Source organism: Pelobates fuscus, chromosome 2 (assembly GCF_036172605.1).
Source record: "Pelobates fuscus isolate aPelFus1 chromosome 2, aPelFus1.pri, whole genome shotgun sequence".
Lineage (NCBI taxonomy): Eukaryota > Metazoa > Chordata > Amphibia > Anura > Pelobatidae > Pelobates > Pelobates fuscus.
The window spans coordinates 245517961-245526150 of NC_086318.1; positions in this window are offsets into that span (position 1 = coordinate 245517961).

Below are 8190 nucleotides of genomic sequence, written 5' to 3' on the forward strand. Positions count from 1 at the left end.
TGCGGTGACTTCACAAGTACTTCAGGTTTCCTGGTTCCAGCTAGGAAGCGAGCCTGGCAGAGGTACCCAGGCCTCGGAAGCTCTATTGCAGTATGCATTTCCTCCATTCTTGATGATTCTGTGGACTCATCATATTCTGAAGCATCAGGGTGTAACAACATTGCTCGTCACACCACTATGGACAGTGGTCATAGTTCCCAGCTTCTACTGGAGTTGTCCTGCAACGTTCCTCTCGTTTTTCCTCACTCACCTTAGAGAATCCTAATGCGTTAGTTTTACATGATCATCTGTCCCTGGTGGCCTGGATGGTTTCTGGGGATCGTGGCATGTGCCAGGCCTATCAACGGCTCAGTATTGGCTCTGGGACTCCTGGTCTCAGTGCACCAGAACATGGAGATCATGAAGTAGCTGGTTCCTGAAAGGGGTTTGGATTCCCTTACTACCTCTGTCATGGTAATTTTAAATTTTATCTCAATGGAAGTCTTACAGGACTCCTGTTGTTACTCCTCCTTTTGGGACTTTCTACGGTCCTTCAGTTTTTGGAAAGATGGATGGATTTCAACTATCGGCAAAACTGGCTTATCTCCTCTGTCTCAGTGTTGAATACTAGAGCTTTCGACTTTGACTCTTTTTACATTTTGTCAGACAGGGTGTCTTTCACAATTTCTCACAGAACTAAGTTTAATTCTTCTTTGGTATCTTCTGTATAGATTTCAACTTTGTGTAGCTCACGTCCTTCAGTGTTACATCTTGTCGTCTTTCCAGACTTCTTCACATGGTTAGTTTTTGATCTTATATACACAACCTTTTAAACTGATTTCATCTCCTATGGCAGGGTAATGGGCAAATGGATTCTTCAGCTTGCGGGTGTGGAAAGATCTTTTGGTGCGAGGTACTATGGCATTGGCTGCCATGGACTTGGGCGGTTCGTTATCCAAGATTTTGTCTGTGTCAGATTGGTCTCAGGAATCTACTATCTGGATGTTTTTTTCTGTCCTTGCTTTCATGCTTTTTATGCTTTACTTTCTAGGTGTTAAAATGTTAAATATGAAGACCCCTGTCTTGCTGTACAATTTAGGATTATTCCATCTTTGAAGTAATAATCTAAAGTTTATTAAAGACAAGAGGCAAATATTCAACCCCCCTCCCCCCCATTTACTCCTTTATCTCTTCATGTCTTTAGGGTTGTTTATGCTAATATGTTTTGGGAATTATGGTTTCATTATTTGCCAAAAATGTGCATATTTAGATAAACGGACTGTTTTTATGTTGTTGCGACAGCTTGATCATATGGCATGGCGCCTTTTTAAATCATAATGATAACAGAAATCACCCAAATGGCCCTGATCAAAAGTTTACAATTGAGTGTTTGGCCTTGTTACAAGCTTACACACACATGTTAGAATGACAATTTGTCAGGGTCACCTTTGTAGTTTAACACAAACTGAGGAGATTCTAAGAAGAAATCTCCAAGGTTGTGAAACAATGCACTGGGGCTTTGATGGAAAAGTACTCCTGGATACGCAGAACAGACAAGGGAAATCCAATAGAGTAGTCTGGTACAGTTCCAATGGTCAGGGCAGGCGGAAATCAGGCAAATACGATAAACAGTTCCGAAAGTCAAAGCAGGAGTTAGATGAATTAAGCAGGGCTTATAAAGGCAGTAAATTAGCCACTCCGTCAGGAACCATGAGCAGGTGTGAAGCAGTCTAGGCCCAGAGACGCAGACATCACAGGATGAGAATAGAACCAGAAATAACAAGAGAAGTGGCGACAGGGTAAGGTCACCGACTGGGACGCAGAGGACTCAGGTTCAATCCCAGCCAGGCCCTGAGAAGTGACAACCATGCCTGGCACGATGCAAACCCAGACACAACTAAAGGCTACTTCCCCACACCTGTGGCTTTTTATCCCAGCCAGGCCCTGAGAAGTGACAACCATGCCTGGCACGGTGCAAACCCAGACACAACTAAAGGTTACTTCCCCACACCTGTGGCTTTTTAAATTGCAATTGGTGTCTGTGTATAAATAGTCAAAGAGTTTGTTAGCTCTCATGTGGATGCACTGAGCAGACTAGAAACTGAGCAATGGGGAGCAGAAAAGAACTATCAAATGACCTTAGAAAACCACCAGGATGCCCTATTATCTCCGGTATTAACTCAATTTCCTGTAGGTTATCTGAATATGTAGAACACATGCTCCTACCCATAGTACAAAAAAGTCCTTCAAACAAATATTCTCCAAATTCTAAAAGATATAATTTGGCAGGATGACTTTCTATTAGTGACAGCAGATGTCTCCTCTCTCCAGCATTAGACACGACTTAGGTATAAGAGCCACTAAACAATATTTAGAATCATCCTCTTCGTATCCAACAGAACAAATTGAATTTATTTTAGAGGCAATTAAACTTATCCTGGAAAACAACTACTTTTGGTTCCAAGGTAATTTTTACCTTCAGCAATGTGGCATAGCTATGGGCACTAAGTTTGCCCCCAGCTACGCTAACCTCTTTATGGCCCATTGGGAATCTACCCATTTGGAGAAGGAAATGGCTGAGGGTCAAACTTGGTGCTCTATAAGAGGTATATAGATGCCCTCATCATGATTTGGAAAGGTGGTGTGGAATATCTACAATTCTTAATTCTAATGATTGGAGGATACATTTGACTTCAGAGCATAGCAACAAGGAAATTAATTTTTTGGACCTCTCAATATACAAAGAAAACAACAATATCAAAACAAAAACTTACTTCAAACCCGTGGATGTGAACAGCTATATCCAAAATAATAACTGTCACTTTAGTCCTTGGCTGAATAATGTTCCCAGGAGACAGCTCATTAGAATAAAGAGAAACTGCACTGAAAAAAACATTTTTACAGAACAAAGAGACAAAATAATGTTTTAGAGACAGAGGCTATAAAGAAGTGATTCTACAAGATGCAATTGAAAGTGTCAATATGGTAGAGAGGTCACACATATTGCAATATAAAGAAAAGAAATAGTGGGATGAATGTTCCTTTTTTATGTCAATTTTCAGGTGGACATAGCCACAAAGTATGCAATATAATCAATACATTTTGGCCTCTATTAAGAGAAGACCCTATTTTAAATGAGATTCTAACGTGTAAACCAAAAATAATTCATAAGGGTGTTCCCAACTTAAAGAGAATTTTAGTTAAAAATATTTTAGATAACATGAAAGTAAGAGAAACACACTTAAGTATGCAGGAGGGTTTTTCTAAATGTGTGCATTGTAACTCCTGCACCAAGACAGGTGGTAGAAAAAAAGTATTCTGGAGAATTTACAGCAAATAACACTGTATATAAAATTAAAGAGGGAATCACTTGCAATTCTCATAATGTTGTATACATGCTCTCATGCTTATGTGGACTCAATTACATAGGACGCACCACAAGATCATTGCGAATTAGGATATGTGAGCATGTCTACAACATCAGAAGGAAATACGCACTACACCAGGTGTCACTCCACTTTAGGGATCATCATGGAGCAGACTCCACAAAATTGGATTTTATTGAGATACAACAAGTTAAAAGCGAATGGAGAGGTGGAGATTTTAATGTAAAGATTGGACGGGCAGAGATAAAATTGATTTTTTATTTAAATACTTTGGTCCCACATGGCCTCAATAATGATTTTGAAATTTGCCACTTCTTGAAATAAAATTTTGGTATTTTCTTTATCTCTCTCTCTCTATATATATTCTCTATTTTGCCCTCTTTTAAGCAGGTCTAGAAATACCTTTATGTTCTACAGGTGTATTTCTATGTGATTATCCCCCTTTTTCTATGTGACTATCCCCTTCAAAAGTTTATGATTACTGTCCCTTTAAAAAGTTTTTAAAAAGTTTTTGATTATTGTCTCTTTAAATATGCATTTTCTGTAAATATACATTGCCTTAGAGGAATTGATATATATTTGAACATATATTTCTATGCAAATACTACTTACTATGTTATATTATGGTTTCTTTCTAGCTTTTTAAGTCTAGGCTTTCCTATATGTGTTTTAAGTTGTATGTTTAAATGTATAAATATGATAAATTAGGACAGATGATGGATCCTGTATCTACATTTTTTTATAAGACCAATATATGAATGTATTTTATGATACACATTAGTGTTTAGAGTATATTTTACATGTATGGTATAATTGTATATATAAGCAACATCACACTGCACGAGCAATATGTAAATGAGGCATTTTGAAAACAACCCATAAGGACTTGAGACTTTGCCCTTTTATGCCCATCTCCAACATGGAGTTATCAGCATGTCCTGAGGAAGTCAGAACTGAACGGCGAAACGCATTGACTTCATCGAAGGGGCGGAGCTTGCGGACTTACAATTCACAGCGGGAAGCTCAGAACATCGAACCTGCCACAAAGGCGTGGCAAAATCACTGCCAGGATCAAAAGAGAATTTCACCCCGCTTGTGGAGATGTCTATAGCACACCCACACTGAGCTCGATCAGTGAGTAGCGGCGTATGCCGTGATTACTCACCACCTGTTTCTGTAAGAGGCAGAGCTGCTCACCATTTTTTTCATTTATTTACTTCTTGTCACTTATGTCTGTTAATAAATTGTAGATTTGATATCATCCACCCTTAAAGGATTACTACATATTTATACACTTTCTGAAGTATATCACCTGCATAAATCTCTCAAGATAAGATTTATGCACCTTTAGAGTGATTGTGTATGGGAAAATTATCAAACGATCTGTACTATTTGCTCTTTCTATTTCCTCTTTTACATGTTCCATGAATTCTACTCAAACGCCACTTATTGGAGTATATACTCAATACGTTTGTATACATTACATTATTTAATATTGCTACACTTATTATTTTATTATCATTTTATGCTGGTGAATTGGAATTGCACCTAAATGTGTAGAAATTATATATTTAGGAATTACAGGAGTGTCATCTGTTTTATTAATATCTTCTAGCACCCAAATAGTTGTTATTACTAAGATATCCCCGCCAGATTTGGTCCAAGTTTCATACCTCTCAGTTTTGGGAGTGGTGCAACTATTCAGCAATATTTGTAGGGGGTTTAAACAGAGGCCTAGGAAGGAAAGTCATTAGCTGCCTGGTTGCAACTCCTTAAAAGAACAATCATAATCACTTCAGCCTTTGTAGCGGTTATGATTAGAGTTGAGCGGACACCTGGATGTTCGGGTTCGCCGAGTTCGGCCGAACTTCGTCAAAAGTTTGAGTTCGGGTTCGAACTTGACCTGAACTTGACCATGAACCTGAACCCCATGGAAGTCAGTGGGGACCCGAACTTTTGGGCACTAAAATGCCTCTTAAAAAGTCCTGGAAAGGGCTAGAGGGCTGCAAAAGGAAGTAAAATGGGGATAAGAGTAGGACAAGTGCCCTGCAAACAAATGTGGATAGGGAAATGACTTAAAATAACATAAAATAATCAGCCGCTTAGTAGATAACTCCCTAATTCCCACGGTATTAGGGAGCTATCTACTAAAAGGCTGAAAGACCTAAATTGGTCTTTCAGCCACATTTACTAATACTAAGTAAAGATTACTTAGTATTAGTAAATTCAGCCCCTACTCGCTATACCGTGAATAGGGGCATGTCTAGTAAACAGTGGCTCACTGTAAAAAAAAAAAAACAATAAAACACCTATTGGCCCCCACCCCTGAACGGCGGGTGGGGGCCCTAAAGTGGACTCATAACACTCTGATTGTATGGCTTAAAATCCATCCGATCAGAGTGCTCTGTGTCATTTTACACAGCTTGGGAAAGTTCTTTGGAACTTTTCCACTCTGTGTAAAATGACACAGAGCACTCTGATTGGTTAGCTTGAAATCCAGCCAATCAGAGTGCTCTGTGTCATTTTGCACAGCGTGGGAAAGTTCTTTGGAATTTTCCCACGCTCTGTAATTTGACTCATAACTCTCTGGTTACATTCAATCCACCAATCAGAGTGTTGTTATGAGTCAAATTACACAGCGTGGGAAAATTCCAAAGAACTTTCCCACGCTGTGTAAAATGACACAGAGCACTCTGATTGGTGGATTTCAAACCAACCAATCAGAGTGCTGTGACAGGTAAATGTAGAGACTTACCTGTCAGTCTCTTCATTTACCTGTCAGAGCACTCTGATTGGATGGCTTAAACCCACCAATCAGAGTGCTCTGAGCCTAATTGCAGGGTGGGGCAAGTCTTTATAGGCCTTCCCCCGCCCTGCAGAGCTTAGTCTGCGCGGAGCCCTCCAGTTGAACATGGATTTTTTTTTTTGCGCTCTTTTTTTTTTTTTTTTAAAAGTCCGTCGGGTATTATGGATTTTTATTTTTCCTTTTTTGGGGCTGAAAAAATAAGTTTTTAGAAGAAAGAAGACATCAAATGGTAAGTTTATTTATTTTTTACAGGTATCTAGCTTATGGTCCCTCCTCATTATTTTTAGGATGAGGGATGAGGGGGGTAGGTAGGTGTTATTTTTTGGGGGGAGGTGTGTGATGGGGGGGTTAGATTTTTATTAAGGGCCACCACCCACCGCCCAGGGGTGGGGTTGGCCCCCACCCGCCACACAGGGGTGGGGGCCGGAGGACAGTAGGTACCCCCTCAATCTTATTTCGGGCCCCCACCCACCACGCAGGGGTGGGGGCAAACGTGCAGCCACTATTGCCGTTCAGGGGTGGGGGCCTAGGGGGAGGACAGTAGGTCCCCCCTCATTGTTATGTAGGGCCCCCACCCGCCGCGCAGGGATGGGGGGCGGGGGGAGGACAATCGGTTTCCCCCCCTTATTTTACTTTAGGGCCCCCATCCACCGTCAAGGGGTGAGGGCCAATAGGTTTTTGTTTTGTTTTTTTATAGCTCACATCAGGGCCGCCATCAGAAATTGTGGGGCCCCTAACACAGCTCAAGGTCTGGGCCCCCAGGTGCCCACTTCCAAGCCTCGCCTCCAAATCCCGTCCACAGGAATACACACAGACACAAAAGGACACAGACACACACACACAGAAAGATACATACATACTAACAGACACAAATACTGAAACAGACATACACACATACAGGCATACGGACACACACATACTGAAACAGACACACACAGAGACACACACATACATACTGATAGATATATACATACATACTGACATACACACACAGACATATACTGATAGATATACACACAGACATATATACATACTGAAATACACACACAGACATACATACTGACATACATACACACACACACACACACACATACTGACATACACACACACAGACATACATGCATACCGACATACACACACACACACACACACACATACATGCAGACACATACATATACACACACACCTCATTTTTCAGCCACCCTCCTCTTCCTTACCTTTTCGTTGCAGGAGGGTGGCTGGGGATGATGGGAGCGGATGCCTCTCCTCTCCTGGCTTTCCCCCGCGCGGAGTAAGATGGGAGGAAGTGACCGGCCGTCACTTCCTCCCAGCAGCACTTGCGGTGCAGCCGCAATTTTTTTTTAAAGGGGCCCGGTTGCGCTATTACACAGCCGCAGCGCTGACCGGGCCCCTGAACATATAGGGCTCATCGGATGGCCCTAAATGCTTGGGCCACCTGATGGGCCCTGGTGCAGATGCACCTGCGGCAGTTTTGGTGCTCCACGTGGGGGCCGGGCCCCCCAGGGCCGCTGGGCCCGTGACAACTGTCATGGTTGTCACCCCCTGATGGCGGCCCTGGCTCACATGCTGCACTGGCCAATCACAGCCTTGCCATTAGTAGGCATGGCTGTGATGGCTTCTAAGGGCACACGAGTTAAACGCTTGTTGATTGGCTGCCCTGCAGTGAAAAGTCCGTGTTCGGGTCCGAGGTCCAAAAACCGTAATGTTCGGTACGAACCTGAACTTTCCAGTTTGGGTTCGCTCAACTCTAGTTATGATGGTAAGAGTACCCTTGCATCGTTCTCCAGTAATGGGGCAAAACTTTTCATAATGGTCCCCATTAGGGGCCTCTCCAGTGAATACAGGGTTACAACTTATGGATTCTGCAGAGCGGCACAAGCCAAATGCTGATCCTGCTGAGCACTTTCAGCCAATGAATACCAAAGCCAGTGCATAGAAATATGTACATAATTTACATCATCAAGTCTATGGCTAATGACTCCCCAATAAAAGGTGGAG